The following is a 24,886-nucleotide window of genomic DNA, read 5'->3' as shown; positions in this document are numbered from 1 at the left end:
ATCTATTTTCTGGTTGAGATCAAAAAGTTGAGGAGATATGAAGTACCACCTCTCTTGCGGCGCCGTGTAGGCATCGGGGGTCCGATGGCTGTCGGTGGCGTTGAAGCAGATCTGCGACGGTAGAAGGGTGCATCGGGGGATAAGTCCCGTTGCGGTGGAAGAGAAGGTCGTGTGAGCGGCCTCGACAAAGAGGACGACAGCGCCGATGAATCGAGAGGACGCGGTGCAAGGCTAATGGTCTGTTGCCGTGGATGAGAAACGTCCATCTCTAGCAGTGGACGACGCGGTCTTGGTAGGCGCTCTGGCATGGTGGAGGACGGTGGCGATGGATGTGGTGGAGGACGGCGGCGATGGATGGGGTGGCGGACGGAGGCTAGTGTGGGGATGGGGTGTTCTAGCGCGGACGGTGTATGAATGGGAAAATGGAGGGAGAGGTACGGGGAACCATGTTTTTGGGACGCGCCTGTCTGAAATATGGGAAATTTACGAACTTAGCCCCCGTTTAAAATTTGGACGTCTCGTCGGTTGGGGATAGGACGGTAATCTCGCATCTCGCCAATATTTGCCCAGAGCGATTTCGGGCGAGGAGAGGGTGGTTGGCGCCCATGGTTGGCGCCCACGGTGTATGAACGGGGCTGACAGGCAGGGTGGTTGTGTCACGTCTGAGTGAAGTTACAAACCTGCCCCTATTGAAAATATTTGCCTACATCGATTTCGGCCGAGTCGAGTTTGTTTTGCCGCCCACTGTGTATGAATGGGGAATGGAGGGAGAAACAGAGGTCTTTCGGACGAGCTTGAATCAAATGAGTTTTGCCGCCCATGTTTGATGCCCACCGTGTCGGAATGGGCTCAGAGGCGGTCGTGTCACGTCTAATTGAAGTTACTAACCTACCCCTATTTAGAGCAGTGGAAATCGGGCCGATGGATTGTCCGTGTAATGGGTAGACAGTAATTTCCATCTCCCAAGCACTTGGCTTTGGGCAGCCAACGTGGGAGTGGACATTTTGCTCCTTCTTTCGAATTTTGGGACAATAAGCATCCACGTTTACCCTGGCAACTAAATTCGAATCCATTTTGTATTCCTATATGAATCTTTATAAATCATTCTATGTGTTTTTATATATCTTCAAAAGGACGAAAAAGATGTATTCCACTGTCATATATGAATATGGTTTACAAAGGCCGATACTCAAATTCAAAAACTAGAATCCAGTTTAAGGTGAATTCGAATATTTGGAACACTTCATATCCAACTCAAATGTCACACGCAGCATAATGTGTACTCCCATTTAGATATGTACACAAGCGATGTATCAAGATTCAAATACCGAGTCAATCAACCAAGAATGTACAGAACTAACAGACATATAAACACTTATAGACTATATGGATCAATAATATCAACTAACATACATAAGCCTGGCCGCTGTACTTTTTTTTGGCTACAACAGCATCCTGTTTTTAGCCAACATCTTGGCCCTTTCCAATGCGTGCCACTTATGGTCCATCTATACTACTACTATTGCTGAATGCACATTCAGCCCGATTGGCATATTTGTAGGTCTGGCACAGCAATCCAAATGAAATGTCTCCGAGTCTTATCAATTGATACAGACTTGTGCTCAAATAAAATTACAAACCAAAAAACAAAAAAAACAATTATTACATGATCTCTAAAACAAATGGTTTGATTGATTACATGAACAGACAACACAAAGGTTATTCAACTATGGAAAGAACATTTCACCTATGATTTACCAAGTAGGAATTTAATTTCCTTTTTTCCTTCAGGACGTTAACAATCTGGTCAGTCTCAGCTTGCTTCGTTTTGAAATCCACCAAATATTTAATGGTTGTCTTGAGTACTGCTTGTGATTGTGCTGTTTGCTTCCTCAACATGTCAACTTCATATCTAAGTGCAGAAGCAGAATCTTTTTCTACCACAAGTTTATCCTCTAGGGCATCAGCAGTTAGCAATTCATAATGCACGATTGGGCCGGTGCCACTACTGTGGGATGATGCAACGTCCATGGGGACCTCGCTCTTTGATCTTGGGCTAACCTGTTTTGCCATTAAAGTTCCGATTGGATTCAGTAAAGTTGAAGTTAGCAAAACATCTCAACTGGGAGTTATAACAGCAAACCAGTTAAACAAACAAGGAATTAAGGAGTTTCAATTGGATGCTGAAAAGTAGTTATTAACATCATTGTAACCCGTTGTTGCAGCAGCAAAGCAGTTAAACAAACAAGTAGACATTTAAGTTAAGGCAGACAGGTAATTCTTAACAGTAAGTATCAAACACATAGATAGGCGCAGTCTACAATATGATTAACAGGCTGTGCCATTATGTAATCAGTAGCAAACTAAATTAAGCCAAGCAACATAATTGAACAATTTTGCAATAAGTGGCTAACTAAAATTCAGAGAAGCAGGTAACTGAACTTACGCTAGTTCTTTGTACAGGCACACTGCAACTTCTTTTTCGCTTACAAGGTTGTACGAAGGAGTCCATGGCATCAATTGCTTGGATACGCAGTCCCAATACTTCTTTCTTCCCACACTGCATGGGTAAGTCGAATGGTTAATCTGGTAAGATGGTGCGTCCTTGATATGTTATATGAGGACGTGTAGTCAGACTAGTTGTAGCCAAACACATCACACTGGCTTTTACTGTATATTTCATGTGATTACTTTTGGCATATCGAGATCTAAGCAATCTACAATAGGATGAAAAGACTGGCGTCCTTCACATTATTGGTGAACTCAGTTCATAGAAACAAGCAATTCAACCATTCTGTGGGTAAATCAAAAGCGCCACTGGAATATTTTTCACTATCCAATCATACACGCAAAAAGGGGCGATGCCACCATAGGGGCTGGTATGGGCGGCCGCCTCAGGTGGCTGCAAAGTGTGCACCTAGTTTGAGTCATCCAGGTTGGCCCACGCTAGTTTTGTTCGTCCCAACGCACGAGCAGGCAATGTAAAAAATGAAGAAAAATGTTTCAATTTGGGTGGGCCAATAACATAAGTGCAAGGCAGGCCCTATAGCAGGCTCGCGGCCCAAATGAGCGCCTCCCATATCGATCGACAGCAGGAAAAATCCAAATTCATTCGCTCCAGCCTCCAGTCTGGTTCGCTCCTAACCTAGCCGCCGCTGGACAAACCGACACAGCACTTCCTCACGCCCTCGTTGGAGGGCGGTCGCCGGGCTTCAAGCGAACGGAAGGACAAGAAGATGAAGATCCAACCCTGGGTGTATCCTACGTGGGAGGCAGCGGCGGCAGCATGGGCATGGCATCGAGCTTGCGCAAAAGGACAGTCGCAGCTTGCAAGAGTAGCATGCACAACGAGCAGGTACATCACATCCCTGATTATATCTAATTCAACTCTTCAATTTCTGGCCAATAGTTAAACCTGACGGTGTTGTAAAACTGCTTGTATGTAGGGAATCTATGAGAAAATTAAACCAATTTCTACTTATTTTATAACTCCCCCAATCAATACTGAACTGACTGTATCTGATGTATCTAATCAAGTTTCCGATGCAAACATACAAGCTCATGTTGTTCTTGAGCCTGAAGTTTCTAATGAACAGACTGCTAATGAAGGATTTGATGCAAACATTTTACATGCTCCTGGTGATGAACATATAGTGTCTAATGAGGGATCTAATGCAAGAATTTTTCAAGCTCATTGAAGGATGTAGTGTCTAATGATGATCTACTATGTTGAGAGAGACAGAGATTTGCATGCATTGATGACAAGCAAATTATTGTGCATTTTCATAGCTTGAGGAAACGTCGAGGCCATCTACCAGAAAGTCCCCGTATCATGACAACATAGCACAAATACTTTTCTAATATGTTGTTTGAAACTATTGCCATACTTGTGCAGGATAGATATATTGATATGCAGTTTGCGCACTGGTTATACGTGCAATTACACTTTGATATTTTCAGCCAGAGAACGAATAATTCAAGCAGGTATAGACCATGTTTGTAGTCCTTGTACACCATGTTGCATTTTGTGATTTTAGTGCTTGCATCATTTAGTGTTTATAATCTGAACTACTTTGGATCATTAGCTGGTTTTCAAAGTGCATGTAGCTTCACATTTCTCAAGTTATGTTGATTTCCGGAGTGCAAGTGCCTTCGTATTTTTTTAACTTAAATGTTCGCCCCTGGTAACTTGAATTCGTGGATCAGCCACTGCACACAAATCATACACGAATGCCAGTACGAATTAAATGAAATGCAGGGACTTACGCTAGCTCGTTGTACAGGCTCACTTCAGCTCTGCTTGCGCTTGGGATGTTCCATGTACAAGTCCATGTTACCACTTGCTTGGATGTGCAGGCCTTGTGCTCCTTGCATCCCCCTCTGCATTTTTGACACGGCGAATGGTTGATCAAATAAGAGGAATCGACCTTGATGTTGTACCGGAGGACAGATACTTACAAGGTTATACGGGTATGCAGGATGTGTACCAGATCCCGTACCGCCGTCATGCTTCGCTAAAAAATGGATTTGCTTGTTTCAGATGATATCTCCAGAAGAAATAAGAGTTAAAGTCAGAGTTGCATAGGCGTGTAAGCTAAGAGAGCAGTGAAAGGATATTCGAACATCGTCGGAACAGTGCACAAGGGAGTGATGTGTGGATACCTAGTTCTGGCCGGCGTTTGGGCATGCTCGCCTAGCTAGAGTGCGGGTCACTTCAGAGCCATTGAGGGTGATGTGCTAGCGTTGGCTGGCCGCGCACGGATGCAGATCTTGAGTGGCAGCGGAGTGCTACGATGCTGTGGACGAGACCGTTGGTGAAGCCCCAACGGCCTCGGGGGGCGGAGGTGCGACGATGTACTCGGTGAAGTAGCCCCGGTGAGCTGGGAGACGGCATTGGTGAAGCACACCTGATGCGGTGGAACTCGGTGTCTGTGAGGCACGTCGGTTGCGGCGGCCGACGTTGTCGGTGGACCACCCGGTGCGGTGGACGAGGGCGTAGATGAGGTAGCTCCGGTGCGGTGGTGAAGCGCGACCGTCGTCTTCGTCGTCGTCGTCCGGCACAGAGGTGCGGAACGGTGGGGAAAGAGACGAGACGAGGGGCGATTCGAGGGTTGGCGGCGAATTAGGGATTTGAGCAACCTGGGCGCGGAAGGGGACGGTGGAGAAGAGAGATTTTGCAGGGCTGGAATTGGGGCCGCCAGATATTTCAATCCGAAACGTGGAAGCGCGAACTTATATTGTCGTCGTCCTTTTTTTGGGGGGAGGGGGGTGGGTGGCTGGGTGCTACGCGTCCGTCTGACACACGCGACCACCCCGACAAGACTATGCTTCGGTGCCTTAAGGCACCTGCCTTTGTGTCCATGACATGTGGGCCCAAACGGTGGCTGCCCCGCATGTCAGTGACCCAAAGGCAGTTGCCTTTAAGGCACCGAAGCAGCGTCCACCCCGATACGACCCTGGTCTGCCTGGTGCGCCTACATTTGAGAATGCAAACGAATCTTCTTTCATTTGCAAGCGAATCTGTATGTATTACCATGCCCGTGTTTTCCTTGCAATAATTAGTCATTCGAAACGAGATACTCCATCCGTTCACTTTTGTAAGTCGTTTCAGACAACTTAAAATGAATTGTTTTGCACATTGTCTGAAATGTCTTCAAGGTCTTATAAAAGTGAACAGAGGGAGTACTATAAATTAATTAATGAGGAGTTATTTGAAAAAAAATCGAAACGGTACCCATGCTAACGTGGATTAGAGTGTGTGTCACATAATTAGTTATTTGAATTAGAGTGTGTGTCACGTAGTTAGTTATTTGAATTAGAGTGTGTGTCACGTAGCGATCTCCAATTCTAACGTGGATTTCGCATTTCACCGTATCCACGCTACTTTTTTAATACAAATTCATATGTATATGATGAACACCATGGTAGTGAGAATACTTTTGGTTGGATTCAAACATATGACCTACAAAATAGCACAACAAACTGAGTCAATGTCAAAATTTTGAAACTTAGTATGGCACGAATTCGAAATAATTACCCGTATGCCTGGTCCTCGGTTCAAATCTTACAATGTACACCGAATTGAAACATCGATATTATGTCTCGTACTATGTACATTCAAATGTTGTTTTTAGCCCCCCCTTCCCCGCACAAACGCTACATACTTCCTGTATCGGTCAATCTTCCTCTCCTAACCACCTTAGGAAGCTATCGGTTTCCAACACACGTTCATTCTTTCTCTCCATGTTTCGATCTCTAAGTCTCTCAACTACACAACCCCTTTTTCCACTCTGTTACCAAATGTATTTACCTCACACACCCGCCATTGCACCCCATGCCGAGCTCTCTCTCTCTCTCCCCGTCTCCCTCTCACCCTCTCGCGCTAAATACATGCATTGCCTATCTAGCCCCCCCAACCTCTCGTGCGCACGCACGCACATTGTATATCTAGGTCACTCCCTCGAGACTGTCTCACTCTTTCTTCCGCACGGCGGGCCACACTCGCTCAATCTCGCTCTCTTTATCCGAGTCTCGTTTAACCTCGTTTTCTTTCACACACAAATGATATATCTCCCTGTTCGGGCCTCGATCGACACACTCTATACTCTCTCACGCAGATTGTCTATCTAGGTCAGTCCATCCAAGCCGCCGCCATTCTTTAGACCTCATGGTGGGCCACGCTCACTCAATCTCTCTCTCTCTCCTCGTATGTCTCGATTGACCTCGCTCTTTCTCGGAAAAAAAGATATATCACCATGTTTGAGCCTAATTCGACCTATTCACATTGTATACTCTCTCACGCACATCGTCTATCTAGGTCACTCTCTCCAACCCGTCTCACTCTTTCGATCGCACGGTGACCCTATGTGATCGGTTGACCTTGCTTCCTCTCATGCACAAAATATATCTACACGTCTGTGACTGGATCATCTCTCAAGCTCTATCTTACAGCCCTCACCCTTGCCAAAAAGCTCAATCGGACAATATCTCTCCAGAGCATATATATTTGTTCAATGAATGTCGGACCACACTCACTTTGTCTCTCTATCTATATGTCTCTCGATTGACCTCGCTTTCTCACACTGTATCTTCCACGCGTTGAAGCTACTACCTCTCCATCCCTCGCAAAGCCGGAGCTATTTACATTGCGAGGGGCACTCCAACCTTGGATTAATTTGTGTAGGCATTTATTCCGGTCGGTTTATATTATATTTTCGTAGCATTCGGCCCACAACTACTCCAAACACCGTCGCTACCCACGCAACCCCCCTAGTTGATTTCCCTCTGGCTCGGTCATCGCTCTCTCGCACGTCATTTCTCGCCTTCAACGTCGCACCATGGTATTATTGGAAAAACTATGTTGTTCTCTTTAATTATTATAAATAAGCTACAAAACTACACACCGATAGTCCACTTGGAATGGAACAAATTTCGACCCACAAATTAAAGTGCTGCAAACTACACACCGAGGGGCCCACATGTCATGAAACAAATTTGGACCCGTATACAAATTAAAAAATAAAGGACGAGGATCGAACATGCGACCAGGCCTTCAAGCCGCACGTCAATAGGCAACATACGTAGAATAGCAATGTTTGTTGTACCCCCTTTGTTCACATAATGTTTTTATATTACCACAGCCTAATTAATGGATAACATGTAATATTATTTTTAGTACTATTCGCCTTCACTTACTGGTGGGTTCCATGTGTGCTCTCTCTCACCTCCCCTTCTGCGTTTAGACGCACGGGCAAACAGGAAGAACTCGCGGGCGATGTTGCCGTTGACCATATCTGGACGCGTTCACAAGTCACGACACCAGTTTCACGTACTAGCAGCACTAGTTAGTGTGTATGTGCAATGCACGTTAATTTGGAAGTATATTAAGTGCATGCGGATATTAACTACTAGGATATTATTTGCGTGTTGTCATGTGATTAGCACTATTTTTGGCATGAAATTAACTGCACGCTAAACGTGTTGAGCGCTCGTCATTGAAGCAGTCTAGGTCGTTGGATGACAAAGAATACATGTGGCTTGATGAAATGCTATATTTAATTTGATACGGCTCTAGCAGAACATTCAATCGATCAAACCATACATTTCGTTCAGTCTGACTCCGACTTTAAATTATACGAGGATCGATATAAAATAAATGGAAATGATAAACGTTTGGATTTTAAGCATGGGAATCCGAACGTTTTTCATGGCAAATTTAGATTACGCGGTGGCGGCGGGGGCGTCTCGCGGTGGGAAGCGGCTCCTCTGCCGTGCTCTGTGTGTCGTCGGGCCACTGACCGACGGCGACGGTGGCGTCTTGCGCCGTTGTTGGCATACTCCTGGACGTTGGCCTAGCTTCAAGGAAGGCCAAAATGTTCTAGACTTCAGAGCGAGTCAACTGGCGGGAGGAGGCGACTGGCGTTGGTGCAAGGAAGCGGTCGACGGCGGCCATCCATGCCGCTGAGGGGGCCACTGGCACCCGCGCGGGGACAGGCGCTGTCAACGGCGCGGCGGAGACATTCGTGTGCACGGGCACCGGCACGGGCGCGCACATCAGTGCACGCGCAGGCGCATGCGCTGGCAGGTGCACGGGCACCGGCGCAGGCATGCGCGTTAGTGCACGCGTAGGCGCATGTGCTGGCAGGTGCACGGGCGCGTGAAAGTCGGCGGGGACCTCGTGGAACCCCGTGGGATCAAGCTCGGTGACAATGTGCGGCTCCCGGCCCATCAATGCCACGGGGATGGGCGCTGGCGCAGTCGGGGCGACGGGAGCCGGAACGGGAGCGGGGACAGGTGCGGTGTCTTCCCGCAAGGCCAGTTCAAGCTCGTCCCAAAGCGCCTTATGTTCTTGAGACTCCGGCTGGGCGTCTTCCTCAGGAAACTGGAACACTAAGGGCAGACCATCGTGATGCGGCATGGCGTACGTTTAGGTCAGGCTAGTTGGAGGTAGACGACAGGAGAATCGGAGAGGAAGAGAGAGGATTGTAGCGATACCGGGTAGTGCGGGGTTGATTTTGAACTGCGGCGCCGACGACATTAAAAGTGGGAGCAATTGGGACGACGGTGGGTGGCAGAGCCTGGTCAAAGGGCTCGCCTCCCGGTGAGCATACACAGCGGTCTGCTCGCACGCCTCCCTGATAGCCGGCGCAGCGGTCTGCTCGCATGCCTCCCTTTGACTCACACGCTTGCTCGGACGGCACCTGTCGATGAGAAGCGGGGACTCGTGGCGGCACGTAAACGCCCACGGTTTCAATAGTGAAAGCGTTCGCCTTAACATGACAGGTCTTTGTTCCAAAATACCTTGGCTCTTCATTTGTGCAACTTGTCATAAGCAGCTTGTCTCAAATTGAAGAAAAAACTTACGAAGTAATATTTGTGCCATATCACGTGACCATGCTTAGTTTCAAGAATTTATGCTCACTTTTGGATTTTCTGAAATTTAAGATCCAGGATTCGAAACAATATCATAACCTGCATCATGCAATAAATATTCAAGCCGTACATCTGTCCTGTTGTATTTCTTAAGAAAGGATTTGGTCAAACATTTTGCTTAGTTAGACTTCAGACAAGTTATATATGCAGAGTAAAAGGATAATCCCTCCGTACCAGTGCATTTCCTAATATATTAACTCACGTACTAGGCACGAACAAACGGGCTCAATTCCGTGCTCATCCTGGTGTTGTAGTAGTAGTACTAGGCAATGCAGTTGACTAGGCAATGCTCAACACGGTAGGTAACGTTGTCTAGTTACTAAAGCATCCCTCCATTGTTCATCGGTAGTCATTATGGACCGGGGACATGAGGGGAATTTCCTAGGGCTGGAATTCTGGCCGCCAGATATTTCGACTTGAAACGCTGAGGCTCGACTGGTTGGGGTTGCCTAATGTGCGTACCACGCACGCCACCAAAGGACACGAGACCGGTTTTTTTAGGATCAACACGAGCCAAGGTCTGGCTGGTACGCCGTTGGGTCCTACCATTCGAGAATAGGAAAGGAACCTTTTAAATTGCCGAACGAATCTATGTGTATTACAATACCCGTATTTTCCTTGCAAATACTAATCTCAACGTGGAAATTGATTTATGATGAGTTGTTGAATTAGAGTGAGTTTGTGATATAGTGATCTCAACGTGGATTTCACATTTCATGGTATCCCTAGTAAGTTTTCCAATGCAAATTCAAATTTAAAAGATGAACAATATGGAGGTGAGAAAACTTTGTATGTATCAAGCATATGACCACACACACACACACACACACACACACAGACACACACGCACGAATACAACAACAATCCAATAAGTATAGTGCATCTATTTTTCCAAACCATCCATGTATGACACGAATTCAAAAATACTCCTTCTATTCCTAAATATTAGTCTTTTAGAGAGTTCAACAAGTGACTACATACGGAGCAAAATGAGTGAATCTAGACTCTAAAATATGTCTATATACATCCGTATGTGCCAGTCCATTTGAAGCCTCTAAAAAGACTAAGATTTAGGAACGAAGGGAGTAAAATGTAAGACATCCATGGTCCTCAGTTCAATATTTAAAATGAACATGAATATTAAGTCTAGTACTACAGTACATGCAAATGTTGTGTTTAGCCGGAGCTGTGATTGTCGGGGGTCAACCCCTCGACCTTAGATAAAATTGTGGAGCTCTGTTTAGGGTTGTTTAGATTATATTTGTCCCCACCCTCCCAACCACCGATTGGTTGTGCACCCCCACCCCTCCTTCCCGGGAGAATATCATGTGCCCCCATACCTTAGATGCTATATGCCGATACGAGTTGCTTGGAGCTTGTAGATCTGAGATATAGCAGCTCACATGATGTGTCTTAATATTTTTGCAGGAAACCTTGATGAGTTTGAGAATTGCACACAATTTGTACAAAAACTACTTAGATGCCCTTTGATCCCATATCCAACGACCTCGAAGCTCGTATCACCGTAGCATCTAAGATGAAGGAGGACATCATATTCTCCTGTATGTAAGAATATCATGTGCTACCACACCTTAGATGCTTTGGTGATACAAGCTCTTCGGAGGCGTTGGATTTGTGACCCAACACCTCCTCGGTGGTTCGAATGGTTTTTTGCAGAAAATCCCCAAAAGAGTTCGGCCACTGCTTACAAGCACAAAGACTGCTCAGATGCCATTGGATCTCAGATCAAACGACCTCCAAGCTCGTATCACCGTAGCATCCAAGCTGCGATAGCACCTTATGTTTTCTCGCACGGGAGAGTATGAGGTGCTCCCGCACTGTAGATTTTATGGTGATATGAGTTCACTGAGATCTAACGGCCCACGGTAGGAGGTTTGAATGTTTTTGCAATATACGACTGATAGAGTTTGGGAAATGCGCAGAAAGTACAAGTACTACGCATGTGCCATCTGATCACTGCTCATACGACCTAGATGCTCATATCACCGTAGCGGGTAATTAAGCTACGGGGAGCACCTAATATGAGCACCGGGGAGCCGTTGGATCGAAGATGTAGCGGCACACACGAGGCCTGAATGTTTTATTTGCAAAAAAAAACTTTGGAGAGTTTGGAAATTGCGCATAATTACAAAGACTACTCCCAAGCCATTGGATCTCACTTCCAACGGTGCAAAAACTCGTATCACCATAGTATCTAAGCTGCGGGGTGGATGTGATATTCTATGCCGCTGTCATTTTTGTTCGTAAACTTGCAAAATACGTGTAACTCGTGCCGTTACTTGTCTAACCGCGCAAAGTGTTTGTTCAAAAAAACCATCCTACACTGAAATATCGGAACAACACACGGGGGTCCCACTTGTCATTAATCAAATTTGGACCTAAAACTAACAAATCTGAAAGACGAGATTCGAACTGGCAACCTGGACTACAAAGCGTAAGTCGATAGCCTGAAAAAACGAACGGTTGTTGGCTTTGTCCCATAACTTGATTTTATACAGTACTTGCGTTGAGTAGAGTAGAGGGAGTGCCTCGTCAACACGTGCATGACCGTTGTCTCACTTACTCGTGGGTCCCAGGTCTGCGATCTCAATCTCTCTTCTCTCCATCGTCTAACCTTTGCACGGGCACACACGAAGAGCGGCGCTAGCTTGCCGTGGTGTTATTACAACTAAAAAAAAGCTTGGAAAATAGAAGAATCGCCTAGAACAAGAGACGTTGTGGCTGGTCGAGACGGAGCTAACCACATCTATCCTCCGTGCCACGTTTGCATGATGAAGCTGTGTGGCTAGTGGGGTGTTTTCGACCGACTGGCTGGGTCCCGAGGTCAAACCATAGGTACTACATCTGATACAGTATATTTTTACACACACATTTTTCCTCCGTGCCGAGACGTGGCACACCCTACTGCGCGGTTTCGGGGTCCTCCCGGGTGGTGCACGCATATATTCTTCCTGATGTGGGACGCCCTACCGCACTTTTTCTGGGTCCTCCTCGGTCGTAGCGCCGAAGCAAGTAAATGAGTCGTCAAATCACGAAAGACCACCTTGCCCGCCGAGTACATCAGTGAAGCACAGTGGCTAGCTAGTTGGGCTAGTTCGACCGATTAGCTAGGCCGCCGCCACATTTGTTTTTTCACCCCTTTTTTATCTACTTGCCGGCAGGTAACTTTAAATATCCACCGCAGCATTGCTCTGGTGTTTGGGTGCGGCAGGATTTTTAATTTTTTGATTGACGAGAGCAGACGCGACAGGATTTTTAATTTTTTTATTGACGGGAGCAGGCGCGGCAGCAATTAGTCACGATGACTCTGCCTGTAAAAACCCACTGCTCCCTGATGTGAGAAGTCGTCGACTGGTGTTTTACCGTGGTGAAAACCAAAAGATTCCCTGCTCCCTCCGCCTTCCCGTAGATTGCATTGCCTTTCAGCCATTTTGCCCCCTTTGCTTCCTCTCCCCATTGCTTCTACCTGGTGCCATGGCGGCGCAGCAGATCACGGAGTCCGAGGTGAGGCGCCTGACACAGGAGCTCCATGTCAAGGATGCGGAGGTCAGGGCCAAGGACGTGGAGCTCCGTGAGCTCAAGGAGGAGAGGAGTGCCATGCTCCTCCGTTATGTGCGGGAGTTCACGGAGCTTCAAAAGCGGCAGGCGTCCACCACAAAGATGCTCGAGGCGTCGGCGGCGTTGCTGCAGAAAGCGGGAGATACGATAGGCCGTCACGGGAGCCGGCTGGAACGCGAACGGGCCGATCGTGATGAGGTCCAGGATCACCTCAGCCACTTGGTGAACCAAGTTGCCACACACGTGTTGCGGCTGCGCGATGCCTACCGTCGTGCCAGCACGACGATGCCTGCCGTCGGGCTAAACCCGTTCGACCACCCGGTCAACTTCAATGAGCTGCGGCTTCCTGACCTGGTCTCCTTCTTCACCTATATCTCCGAGGAGCTGAGCCGTCTCCGCGCGATGGTGGGGGCTGAGCTGGACAAGGAGGGGTTGCGGGCTGCCGTCGCCGTTGCCGTCGAATCCTTTCAGGGCTCCGTCACCGGAATCCATTCGTGCCACTGGACGCCGTCTTTGACGAGCTGGCTCCCGTCGACCGGGAGAGGGCTCTGCGGGCGGTTGCACCCTGCATCACCAACGTCGTGCGCCTCGAGAAGGAGAGGGACTTCGATGGTGTTTAGGCGCCCTCTGCATGGGCATGGCCATGTCTCGGCGCAACATGACCGTTGGATCTAACTCAGACGGTGCAGATCAGTCACTGTAGCACAAATCGTGTGGGTGTGTTTGGTTGCATTCTCATCTCAATATAGTTGTTTCCTCTTCATGTATTTTTGTCAACCTACTAGTGTGGACTCCTGCACCCTTCATGCACTCTGCCAAATACCCAAAAGTGGGTCGAGAAGGGAACTTTTGCTCCCATCCCGTGCACGCTTCATACACCCTGCCTAACACTATTCGTGCTTCATATGGTTCATGTTTCGTGGAGTACTGTAGCACCGTACTCTCCGTGCGGTGTGGACCTAGTTCTGTTAACATTGATCTCACCGTTCATTCTCGACCGGAGACTCGAAAAAGCGGTACTATGTTACATATAGGAGTAGTTGACATCCGCACAACATCATTTGTTATCCTCATATCTTACTACACTAGCAGCAAGATTGTGTAGTACTGACGTATGAACCACTGCACATGCCTATTAGTAGGAGCCGTGTGTATGTTCAAGTGGCTGCCGTGTTTCGCACTCCTCCGTCGTAAGAGTGGAAACGCTTGCTGTAATCTTTTTTTTCTTTAGAAAAACAGTGGACACGCTCTACCGTGCGGATCCTCCTCCAGCCATGCACTAAATAACTCACTTTCGCCGACGTGTGGGACAGCCAGCACCTGGGTCCACCAGCCATGCACTAAATTACTCCGTAGTAGAGTGACGGTAGACTACCCCGATCGAACCGCCGCAGTAATGCCCAATGAGCCGTCAAATCACAAAACCCCCTCCTTTCCAGCAGTAAGTCGGACGGACGAAGCAACCATCATTTCACTCTTCTCTCTCAGCTTCCTCTCTTGAAGAAAACCCCCATCGCTTCGCTTCTCCCTCATCTCGTTCCTCCTTTCACTCTTATCTCTCAGCTTCCTCTCTTGGATGGACGCCGGAGCACCGGCCGACGTGATGTCTATGGCTCTGGCCAAAACCGTCGAGGCTCATGGTACGAAGAAGCGCAAGCACCCCGCCGTGAATACCGCAGACAAGCTCAAAGCCATCGCCTTGTCCAAGCCCCCCTCTCCGGGATCCCTCATTAAGCAAGTACAGGTAATGTCTCTTGTTGGCGATCTTTTTCTCGATCTTGATCGTGTTTTTTCATCTAACACGTAGTACTAGTACTGGTAGTACAACTTTCTGGGTGATTTTGCATGTGATTTTAGTGTGCCAAATGACGGTTCTAAATTCCTCTTTTGACCAAAACATGCGAGAGGTTGACACTGATTTCTTATAAATTACTTTCAACTACTCCCTCTGTCCCAAATTTCTTGTCTTAGATTTGTCTAGATACGGATATATCTAATACTAAAATGTGACTTGATACATCCGTATCTAGACAAATCTAAGACAAGAATTTTGGGACGGAGGGAGTACTTTATGAACATCAATGCTACCTTTTAAGAGGGTATATTTGCCTCAGTAACTTGTGTTATGGATATTGCATGTAATCCCTCTGCTCTCATGCCTTTGAAGACATGTTCTAGTGTATTTGTTCACTCATTTCTGTGCGTATATGTAGTCATATATGGAGTATAATATCGAAAATCATCTTATATTTCTGAACGGAGGTAGTAATAAAATATGGTTTCTGTTTGAATTAGAACCAGGTCCGCGATGGAGATGAAGTTCTCAAAGTCATGCCGTGTGAACTGGAAGACCTGATGATGAGTTCTACTGCTGAACTATGCAGCTGATGTGTCCTTGTCGCCACGTGTCCTGAACTAGTGTTTCCCTGTAGCATTTTTGTCAGGCGTGTTCTCGAGGCTGTACTTGACCACAACAATTTCCTGGCTGTGCCTTTGATTATGAAGGGTGTGGTTCTTGTAAAGCTTCCCAACAAATCTGATGCGGCCTGTCTTCATCATCATGTTTATGAGTGGAAAGACCACTCTGTTAGGTTCTCCAAGGTTGACAAGATGGTGATGGTGCATGCAGACATCTCACACGAAGTCCATGGCCTAGTCAGTTATGCGGGGTTCATCTCGTAGGTCGGTGGCAAGAAATAGTCTGCAGAGTTTAGTCAGTGCAACTTTGCTTGTCTGTAGTAAGTACTATTGTTCAGTACTTGATTGGTGTTTGTGAACCCTGTATTGTTTATTAGTACTGCCGCTTTTCGTGTGTGAACGTTCTATGTTAATGTCTGTCTGCTCAATTCAGTCTGTATATTTTGAAGTATCCAGATCATATTTTTTGTGAGGACGATTTATCAATTATGGTTACACTCCAATATCTGTATGCATTGCAGGGTTTATCGCACCCACCAGGATTTCCAGTCCCATGGATGTTCGGTCCATACGATTTGTCACGACCTTTGGACTGTCCTGCTTGTGGGAGTAGGCGGGGCCCCTGCATGCCACGCGTAGTTGGACGATCAATCTTCTATTTAGTACTTCAACATAGTGATTTCCTGGTAAGGATTCACTCATGTCACATCAAGTAAATCTTATTGATTTACTGTCTAAATCTTATGGATTTAATGTCATGTTTTCTTTCTTTTCCTGCAATTTTACGATGCAGGTTTTGCCATGTGACATTCATCACAGAATAAACCGTTTGGTTTGCTCTACGATGGCTATTTTTGCAGGTTTCACTTCTTATGTCGTCTCAGTAATGAAGGCACTGTCTATCACTTATATTACTGGAAAAAATTGGATCAGTCTGTTGTCTGAGTACAAGCTGAATCCATATGATGAACTGTAGTTTGGTTTAACAAAAACGCCACAATTAGTCCTTCTCGCGTTTAAAAGGAATGAAGAAAAAAACTGGGTCACGGTCACGGATCCTAGTCAAGTTAGAAAGCTGATCATAGCAGACCAGACACGATCGCCGCTGTCTCGCACAGATCGAGCACCGGCAGTTGCTCTAGCACTGACAGCGGCAGCAGCTCAGTCTGATCCAGGTGAGGATTGGGCACCGACCGCGTCAGCGGATCAGTCTGATCTACTGGAGGATCGGGAATCGACACCGGCACCTGCTCCGACACCGGCACCAGATCTACAAGGAGCACCATCTTTGGCAGCAGCAGCGGCTTCGGCACCTGCACCAACACTTGCACTTGCATCTGCTCCGGCCCGTGCAGTTGCACCGGCAACAGACTGGGCTGTAGTTCGCACTTCATATACCAAAGTCCTTACAAAAACCGACATGTCCACCTTCTTGGTAAGCATTGGCCGCCCAAGTGCTTCGTTCTTTTTTCTTTCCATGTTCTTTCACATGATTCACTGTGTTGATCTAACTGTTTGGGTATGTCTTCTTGTTTGCAAACAGAGAATTCCTAGAGCAACGAGGGAGTCGTTCAACAATCCGGGCGACCGCGGCCAAGTTTCTCTTACCATGCGTAGCCTTTGTGTGAATGAACCTGCTCAATATACCGTAAGTACAAAGGATGGTCGCATGATGATTGATGCTAAAGGATGGTCAAGGTTCAAATCTAAATCATATCTTGCGGTGGGGGATGATGTCAAAATCGAACTTTCTCGGCAAGGAGAGCTGGTCCAAATCAACTTTGAAATTCTTCAGTAGCAGCACGCAACTGCCGAACTGATCTATCCTCCGAGAGATTTTGATGTAATAATCTGGCATGGTGAAACAAGTTTCATGTGTGTATAAGTAGTACGACAGTATTATTTATCACATGGTATATCGTTGATAGAATTGCAACTCTGATTGCTGGTTAGGAACTGTCGTTCGATTTCATTCCAACGGCATCTAAAACCAGCGTCGTACCGATCGCTTGCAATATGAAAAGTGCTGAGGTAGAACACATGGGCCCCCAAACATGCAGGGTCGGCCTGTGGCCCAAAGTCCAGAACCGTGAGCCTATCTGAGTATTATATTCTCAGCTGAACCCCCATAAAAAAAGTTGAACCCCCATAATGCCCGTGCGTTGCAGAGGGAGTATATTTCTCGACAAGGTGAGCCTGTGATATAAAAGATTTGTATATTTCTTTACAGAGGGAGTATCTCTCTGTCAAAAAATATATTTATGTGTAACTAGTTACTCCTGTCTTTCTACTTCCTTTCGCTGAGATGTGGGGCAACCGGCAACGGTGTCCACGTGCCATATGCACAAATTAGAGTGCATAAATTCACGGTAGACACACCCCGGTCGTAGCGCCGCAGTAATGCCCAATGAGCCGTCAAATCACAACCCCCCTTTCCAGCTTTAGCAGTAAGCTGGACGGACGAAGCGGCAATATTTCACTAGGCCTGAATCCCCTTCTCCCTCGTCTGCTTGTTCAGAGAAAACCCCCTCTCGGCGATTGCATAGGGTTTTCTGATGGAGAACCAGGTACGAATTCTTCATCCATCCCCGATATATCCAAGTCCCTTGGTCGCAGGTAATCCTAGGAAGGCAGCCGCCGCCGTTGATGCATTTTTCTTCCTACTGAATCTAGTGTGTTTCATTTGCAGTGCCCAAAGTGTGAGGACCCTACAGGTTTCTGCGCCCTCGGCGAGACGCCACACTTGTTCCTTCTCATCCTAACACAGCATTTTGAAACGCGCACAGTATGTTCCTAGAATCCTCTTTTCTATCCGAGAGGGTGGGGTTTTTTTGAACATGCTGTGTTCTCATATTATTTTTCCTGCAGTGTATTATTTGCTCTGCCAGAACACATGTACTCAAGATGCTCAGCCTTGCCATAATTGAATACACTAGTTTAATGGTCACAGTGAAGACAAGCCATGGATATAAGTTCCGAGTTGGGTTCATGAACCAAGAAGATCGCTGCTTTTTTTATGGCCGAACTTGGATAAACTTTCTCAAGTGTTACGGACTGAAAGTTGGCGCACGAATGTTGATGGAAATAGCAGAACCTGGTCTCATCTTCACTACGATCTTCCACCCCGACGTCGTTCCAATTGTTCATCCATGTTAGTTTTGTATCTGGTTCTTGCTTGTTGCCTCGATTACTTCTTAATCCACCTATTCTGTCTAACTAATCACAATTTAACTTTAGAAGTAGCAACGAATCTCTCACGAAGATGCTACTTCTAACTAATATTTTCTTATAATTGGTGGCATGTGTAGGTTTTTTCAGAGTTAAGAAGTCTGCTCGTTTGTTACTCTGTAATAACTCGGCTATTACTAATGGCACTGAAGTTGACTAGATCGACATCCACAAGTTCCTACACTTTATTGATCGTCTTGAGGTCCTTGTGGGGCGTTTCAATGGTGGAAGGCCACGTGGGATATGTGTGCCACTGCTGCACTCGTTGAACAGGTCCAACTGTGTCGAGAAACTTATGGTATGAGCTGTTTTCTGTTATATATGTTGTTCATAAACTATTGCTTATACACAGTTTTACAGCTGTGATCTTCTTGAAACAGGAACTGCCGAGTTCTATTGTTCCTATACAGATGCCTGACCATGGTCCAGTCAGACTTGCGCTTGGTGACAACATGATGTTTATCTCGACCTACTCAATTCCCCATGGAGGTGAAAAGATACTTATTCATGGGTGGTCTCAAATAATGAAGGCCCGTCCATCTTGGAGAATAGGACAGAAGATTATGTTCATGCTTTTCCATGGCTCTAAAGCGAATATCCTGTTTATTGACCACGTTGCTTTCAGCTTTGGTTGTTAAGTGCCCCTGCTGGTTTCAGTTAAGGTTGTTAAGTACTTGTGCTGCTTTTATAGTCTGTCGTGTTTCTTCAGTCATGTCTTCCTCTAGCCGCCAAAACCAAACCAGCGCCGGCAGGGCCGCCTACTTCCGGCTCCCACGGCTGGCTGCACCTCAGCGCACGCATCGCCGCCCCACCATCTCCTAAATCGTTAACGCCGATGTCCTCCGCGCGCTTTGGTGCGCTCGCCGCGGCGCCGCCCTCTCGCGTTGTCAACATGGTCAACAAACAACAGGAATCGGCATAAGTACGTGGAGAGGATGACAGTAGGGGCCCACCACGTCAGCGTATGGAAAAATAAAATCCTTCCTCCTAGTGTTTTCCTGACATCTGGGACCCACGACATTGTGAGCGTATATAGTCAACAGACAAGAGAACAACACAAGATCGGCTGACACCTGGGACGTAGCTACTCGAGCAGTATTTTTTTGTTTGGTATTGTTGAGACGGAGCAGGGTTTGAACTGGGCTGTGGCCCGTCTAGCCCAGGCTTATGTTTTATGTTCACCATGTGACCAGCCCAGCTATTTTTTCTTTGTGAAAATGAGCCCAGTTTATTATTTCTGAAGAATACCCGATCCAGGCCTACTTATTTTTCTACGCCCTGATGGGCTGCAACTCTTTCAAGACGCCTGCAAATCTTGAAAGTAATATGAAATGGGTTGTAAATATAAAAACAGATGACAAATTGGCAACTACTTTATAATTTCTGAATTTTTTCACATTTTCAGATTCCAATTTCACTGGGCATTAACCTAATTTAAATATATCTTCAAAGTACTTTAAATCTCGCTCGACATTTCGGTATTAAAAATAGATTGGAACCCACAGAAATATGCGAAATTGGCCCTCGCCAACCAAAAAAACGGCTGCAATAAATTGCATAAGGAGTTGCCATGAGCTATATATGAATTATTAAAAAAGAGGGAGTGGTCTGACTTGTGGGCCTGTTTAGTTGACGCGTATGCAAGATTTTTTTAGTTATCATATACGTCAACAAACGATTCTAGCAGACGTAACCGTTGGATGTCAATCCAACGGCCGTCGTGTTTCTTCAATCTCTGATCTTCTTGCTCCAGCCGCCAAAGCAGCGCCGGCGGGACAGCCTACTCCCGCCTCTCGTGGCCGGCTGTGCTGCCGCGCAAGCCTCAGCGCCCCCTACTACTCCCACCGCTGGCCAGGGCATCCCCCTACTCACCCACACCCCCTGTTATTCTGTGGCGACGGCAGCCTCACACCGCAGCCGAACCGGTGAACCCTCGTACTCCTCTCCGCGCGGGCTTCCACTGCCGCGTCTTCCCCGGCTCCGCGTCGTCCCCTTCCTAGGCCTCGCCGTCGTCCACCGCCGTGGTGATCTCGGCGCGGCGTGGTCAATGTGGTCAACGACCGACTTCCATTGGAAGAGTACTGTACGTGGAGAGGCTGACAGCTGGGTCCACGGCAGCCGCAAGGAAGTGCCTCCTTATTACGCGGAAAATAATTATTCCTCCACCTGACAGCATGGACCCACCGGACGGGCCACCAGTATTTCGTGAAAAAAAACGTTTCCCCCTGACTACTGGGACCCACAGGACGGGCCACCGTATTTCGTGAAAAAACGTTCCCCCCGCTGTCAGCTCTGACCCACCAGAAGTGCCTCCTTATTACGCACAAAAAAATGAATACCCCCTAGCTGGGACCCACCTTGGTGGGAGGCTGACTTGTGGGCCTACTAAGTTGACTGGGATGGAAGCCTTTGTCAACTTTAGTCAATATATGAACGATTCTAGCTCCAGTGACCGTACGATGTCCATCCAACGGCCGTAGTGCTTCTTCAACCTCTAGTCTTCTTGCTCCAGCCGCCCAAAGCAGCGCCGGTCGTGCCGCCTACTCCTGCCGCCCATGGCCGGCTGCGATGCCGCGGAGGCCTCACCGCCCCCTACTACTCCCACCACTGGCCAGGCCATCCCTCTACACACCCACACCCCCTGTTATTCTGCGGCGACGGCAGCCTCACACCGCAGCCAAACGAGTGAACCCTCATACTCCTCTATGCGTGGGCATCCACTGCCGCGTCTTCCCCGGCTCCGCGTCGTCCCCTTCCTAGGCCTCGCCATCGTCCACCGCCCTGGTGCTCTCGGCGCGGCGTGGTCAACGTGGTCACGGAATGGCTTCCATCGGACGTGGACTGTACGTGGTGAGGCTGACAGCTGGGTCCACGGCCGCAGCAAGGTAGTGCCTCCTTATTACGCGCAAAATAATTATTCCTCCACCTGACAGCGGGGACCCACCGGACGGGCCACCGTATTTCATGAAAAAAATGTTTCCCCTGACTGCTGGGACCCACCAGCTACATCTTCGCACGCAAGGAAGTGTGCTTGAAAAACAAACGATTCACCCCTCTGACTGCTGGGACCCACCAGCTACATCTTCGCACGCAAGGAAGTGCGTCCGGGCAAAAAAATAACAAAACGATTCCCCCCCTGACTGCTGGGACCCAGCAGCTACACCTTCGCATGCAAGGAAGTGTGTCCGGGCAAAAATAAACGATTCGCCCCCCTGACTGCTGGGACCCACGAGCTACATCTTCGCAGGCAAGGAAGTGCCTGACAGTCGGGACCCACCTAATCGAGGCGTACGTAGCGTTGTCATTCTGGTCGCGAACGTGTACGTACATATATACTGGTCGATGTAGAGGCGCGCACGTGTCGTAGTAGAGGCGCGTACGTGTCGTAGTAGAGGCGCGCATGTAGCATGTACACGTACGTACAGCGGCTAGGGTGCAAGAAAGAAAATACGGCCACGTACGTACATACGGGCAGGGTCTCGAACGCCTAGTCGCGCATACGTACGGCCACGGCTCGTGTACATCGCTAGGTCGGAACGGAGAAACAGCATCGTCATCGTGTTCCTGGGGAGGCAACGGAATGCGTCGTGTTCATGGGGAGGCAACGGAATGCGTCGTGTTCATCGGGAGGCAACGGAACGCGTGGGAGCCAACCGGCTGGGTCGGAACGGAATGCGTGGTCGTGTTCATCGGGAGGGCTTGGACGGAATAGGCGATGGAAACGAGGCCTGGTGTACCGAGAAACAGAGGAAACGGCCTTGTGTTCGACCGGCCAGGTTCGAAACGGGATCCTGTTCACCGGGAGTGGTCTGGCGTACCGCAAAACGGAGGAAACGGACCTCCTACGGTCGAAACGGGGGTCCTGTTGATCGGGATGGGTGTGGCGTACCGCAAAACGGAGGAAACGGACTTGTGTTGGAGCGCTACGGTCGAAATGGGGGTCCTGTTGATCGGGAGGGGTGTGGCGTACCGCAAAATGGGACTCCACGGGATACTGTTCATCTCCACCGTCGACCTCCCCCAGCCTCCACGGGCTACCGTCGACCTCCTCCAGCCTCCACGGCCTCCTGTTCATCCAGCCTCCACCGCGCGCTACTCCACCGGCTACTGTTCAACCACCCCTCCATCGTCTAGTGTTCATCCAGCCCTCCACACCACGGGGTCTTGTTCAACCACCCCTCCACGGGCACCCCTCCACCGTCTACTGTTCATCCAGCCCTCCACACCATGGGGTCCTGTTCAACCACACCTCCACGGGCACCCCTCCACCGTCTACTGTTCATCCAGCCCTCCACACCACGGGGTCCTGTTCATCCAGAGGCAACGCCACCGCTCACTGTTCATCCAACCCCCCTCGCAACGCTCACTGTTCATCCAATCGATCGGCTTCAGTTAGCAGCAGTAGCGAAGGAATCAGTCGATTGGGTTCAGTTAACAGCCATCTATCGATCGCTCGGGTTCAGTAACGCGTAGCCTGCAGTGCAATCGCTCGGGTTCAGTTAGAACCCAACGCCTCGCTCGGGTTCAGTTAGAGCCAACGCCTCGCACACACGCGCGTACATGTACGAGAGAAACGCACATCGCTCGGCCCCGACCTCCCACCGTAACCGGGAACTCCCCGAAATTTTCCTCCCCCTCGCTTCTACCACGGTTTTTTCCGTCATGGACGACCCAAAGAATATCATGCAGCTGCGTCTCCGGCCCGCCCAGGACGAAAAGCCCATTTTCTGTCATGATTTTTTGTCATAGAAGTAGGAGCCCACCACATCTATGATGATACTGGGTTTTGTCACAATTATCGTCATAGAAGCGTCATATGTATGACAGAAAAAAATTCGTTCGGCCCAAAATGTCAAGGATGTGTCTTTTTTTGTAGTGGTAGGTGGATTCTTCTTGGACAGGTCCTGAAAATGCTTTAGTAGGATGAGCTGGGGGTGCACCTTAACGAGCTCATCCACATGGTCCTCACTGGGGTGCTCCTCCTTGACCGCGAAGTCGACCCTACCAGAAGTTGAGTCATCGTAGGAAGCCATAACCGCGAGATCAATCTGTGTTATCACCTTTTCAACACATGATGAAAAAAATAATATAAGAATCAAACACCAAAGAGTACTTCTATTCTATTCATCGTGTGTTACCAAGGTATCACACGATGAACTCGCCCAGATCGACCATTAATGTCAAAAGTCAATCACAACTCTCATCTCTTAGGTGGATGTACATATGGTGGACACTCTCTCACTCCTATTTCGATTTCCGGTGATCGTCGAGCTGGATGAGCTCATCAATTGAAAACAAAAATTGAAACTTTGGAACATAAATCATGATCGAACTTTCGATGATCTTGCAAAGTTTCAGCTACAAATAACATTCAAGGAGCCCTCAGCCCCTCACCTAAAAAAACAAAACCATTGTTCAAAGTTTAAGTGCACTTTTGAGCAGTGATTTTGTTATTGTTTTTTGGGTGAGGACTCCAAGAATGTTATTTGTAGCTAAAACTTTGCAAGAACATCAAAACTTTGATCATCTTTGATCCCTGAAAGTTTCTTTTTTTTTATTTTTTTAGTTGTTTACGAATTTACTGTTCATGAGGGTGTAGGGGGGACCCGGGAGCTGTTAGACCTTTCTCTACCGAAACTCATACCATGTTTCCCGTTTGTCTTCTTGTGAAGCCCTAAGAAAGATGGCTCTTTCCAATGGTTCAAACAGAGGAACCCTCACCCTAATCCGAAAGTATTTTCCTCGTGCCCATCCTTCCTTGTCCACAACCTCCCCCCAACGAATTGCCTAGCACCATGCCAAAAGAATCACATCTCCACTGAAGCATCAAACACAATACGACACAAAATAATATCTCTATGTTGAAGAGATCATCATGCAGCAAATTAAATAATTCGTACGACACTACTAAAGATTGTTAGCTTACACTAAAAAAAGACACATCCATGACATTTTGGGCCGAACGAATTTTTTTTCTACCATGCTTATGACACTTCTATGACGATAATTGTGACAAGACCCGGTATCATCATAGATGTGGTGGGGTCTTGCTTCTATGACAAAAAATCAAGACAGAAAATGGGATTTTCGTCCTGGGCGGGCCGGAGACGCAGCTGCATGACATTCTTTGGGCCGTCCATGATGGGAAAAACCGTGGTAGAAGCGAGGGCGAGGAAAATATCGGGGGAGTTCTCGGTTACGGTGGGTGGTCCAGGGCCGAGTGATGCGC

Source organism: Aegilops tauschii, chromosome 6 (genome assembly GCF_002575655.3).
Source record: "Aegilops tauschii subsp. strangulata cultivar AL8/78 chromosome 6, Aet v6.0, whole genome shotgun sequence".
In the NCBI taxonomy this organism is placed as follows: domain Eukaryota; kingdom Viridiplantae; phylum Streptophyta; class Magnoliopsida; order Poales; family Poaceae; genus Aegilops; species Aegilops tauschii.
This window is presented reverse-complemented; position numbering follows the sequence as displayed.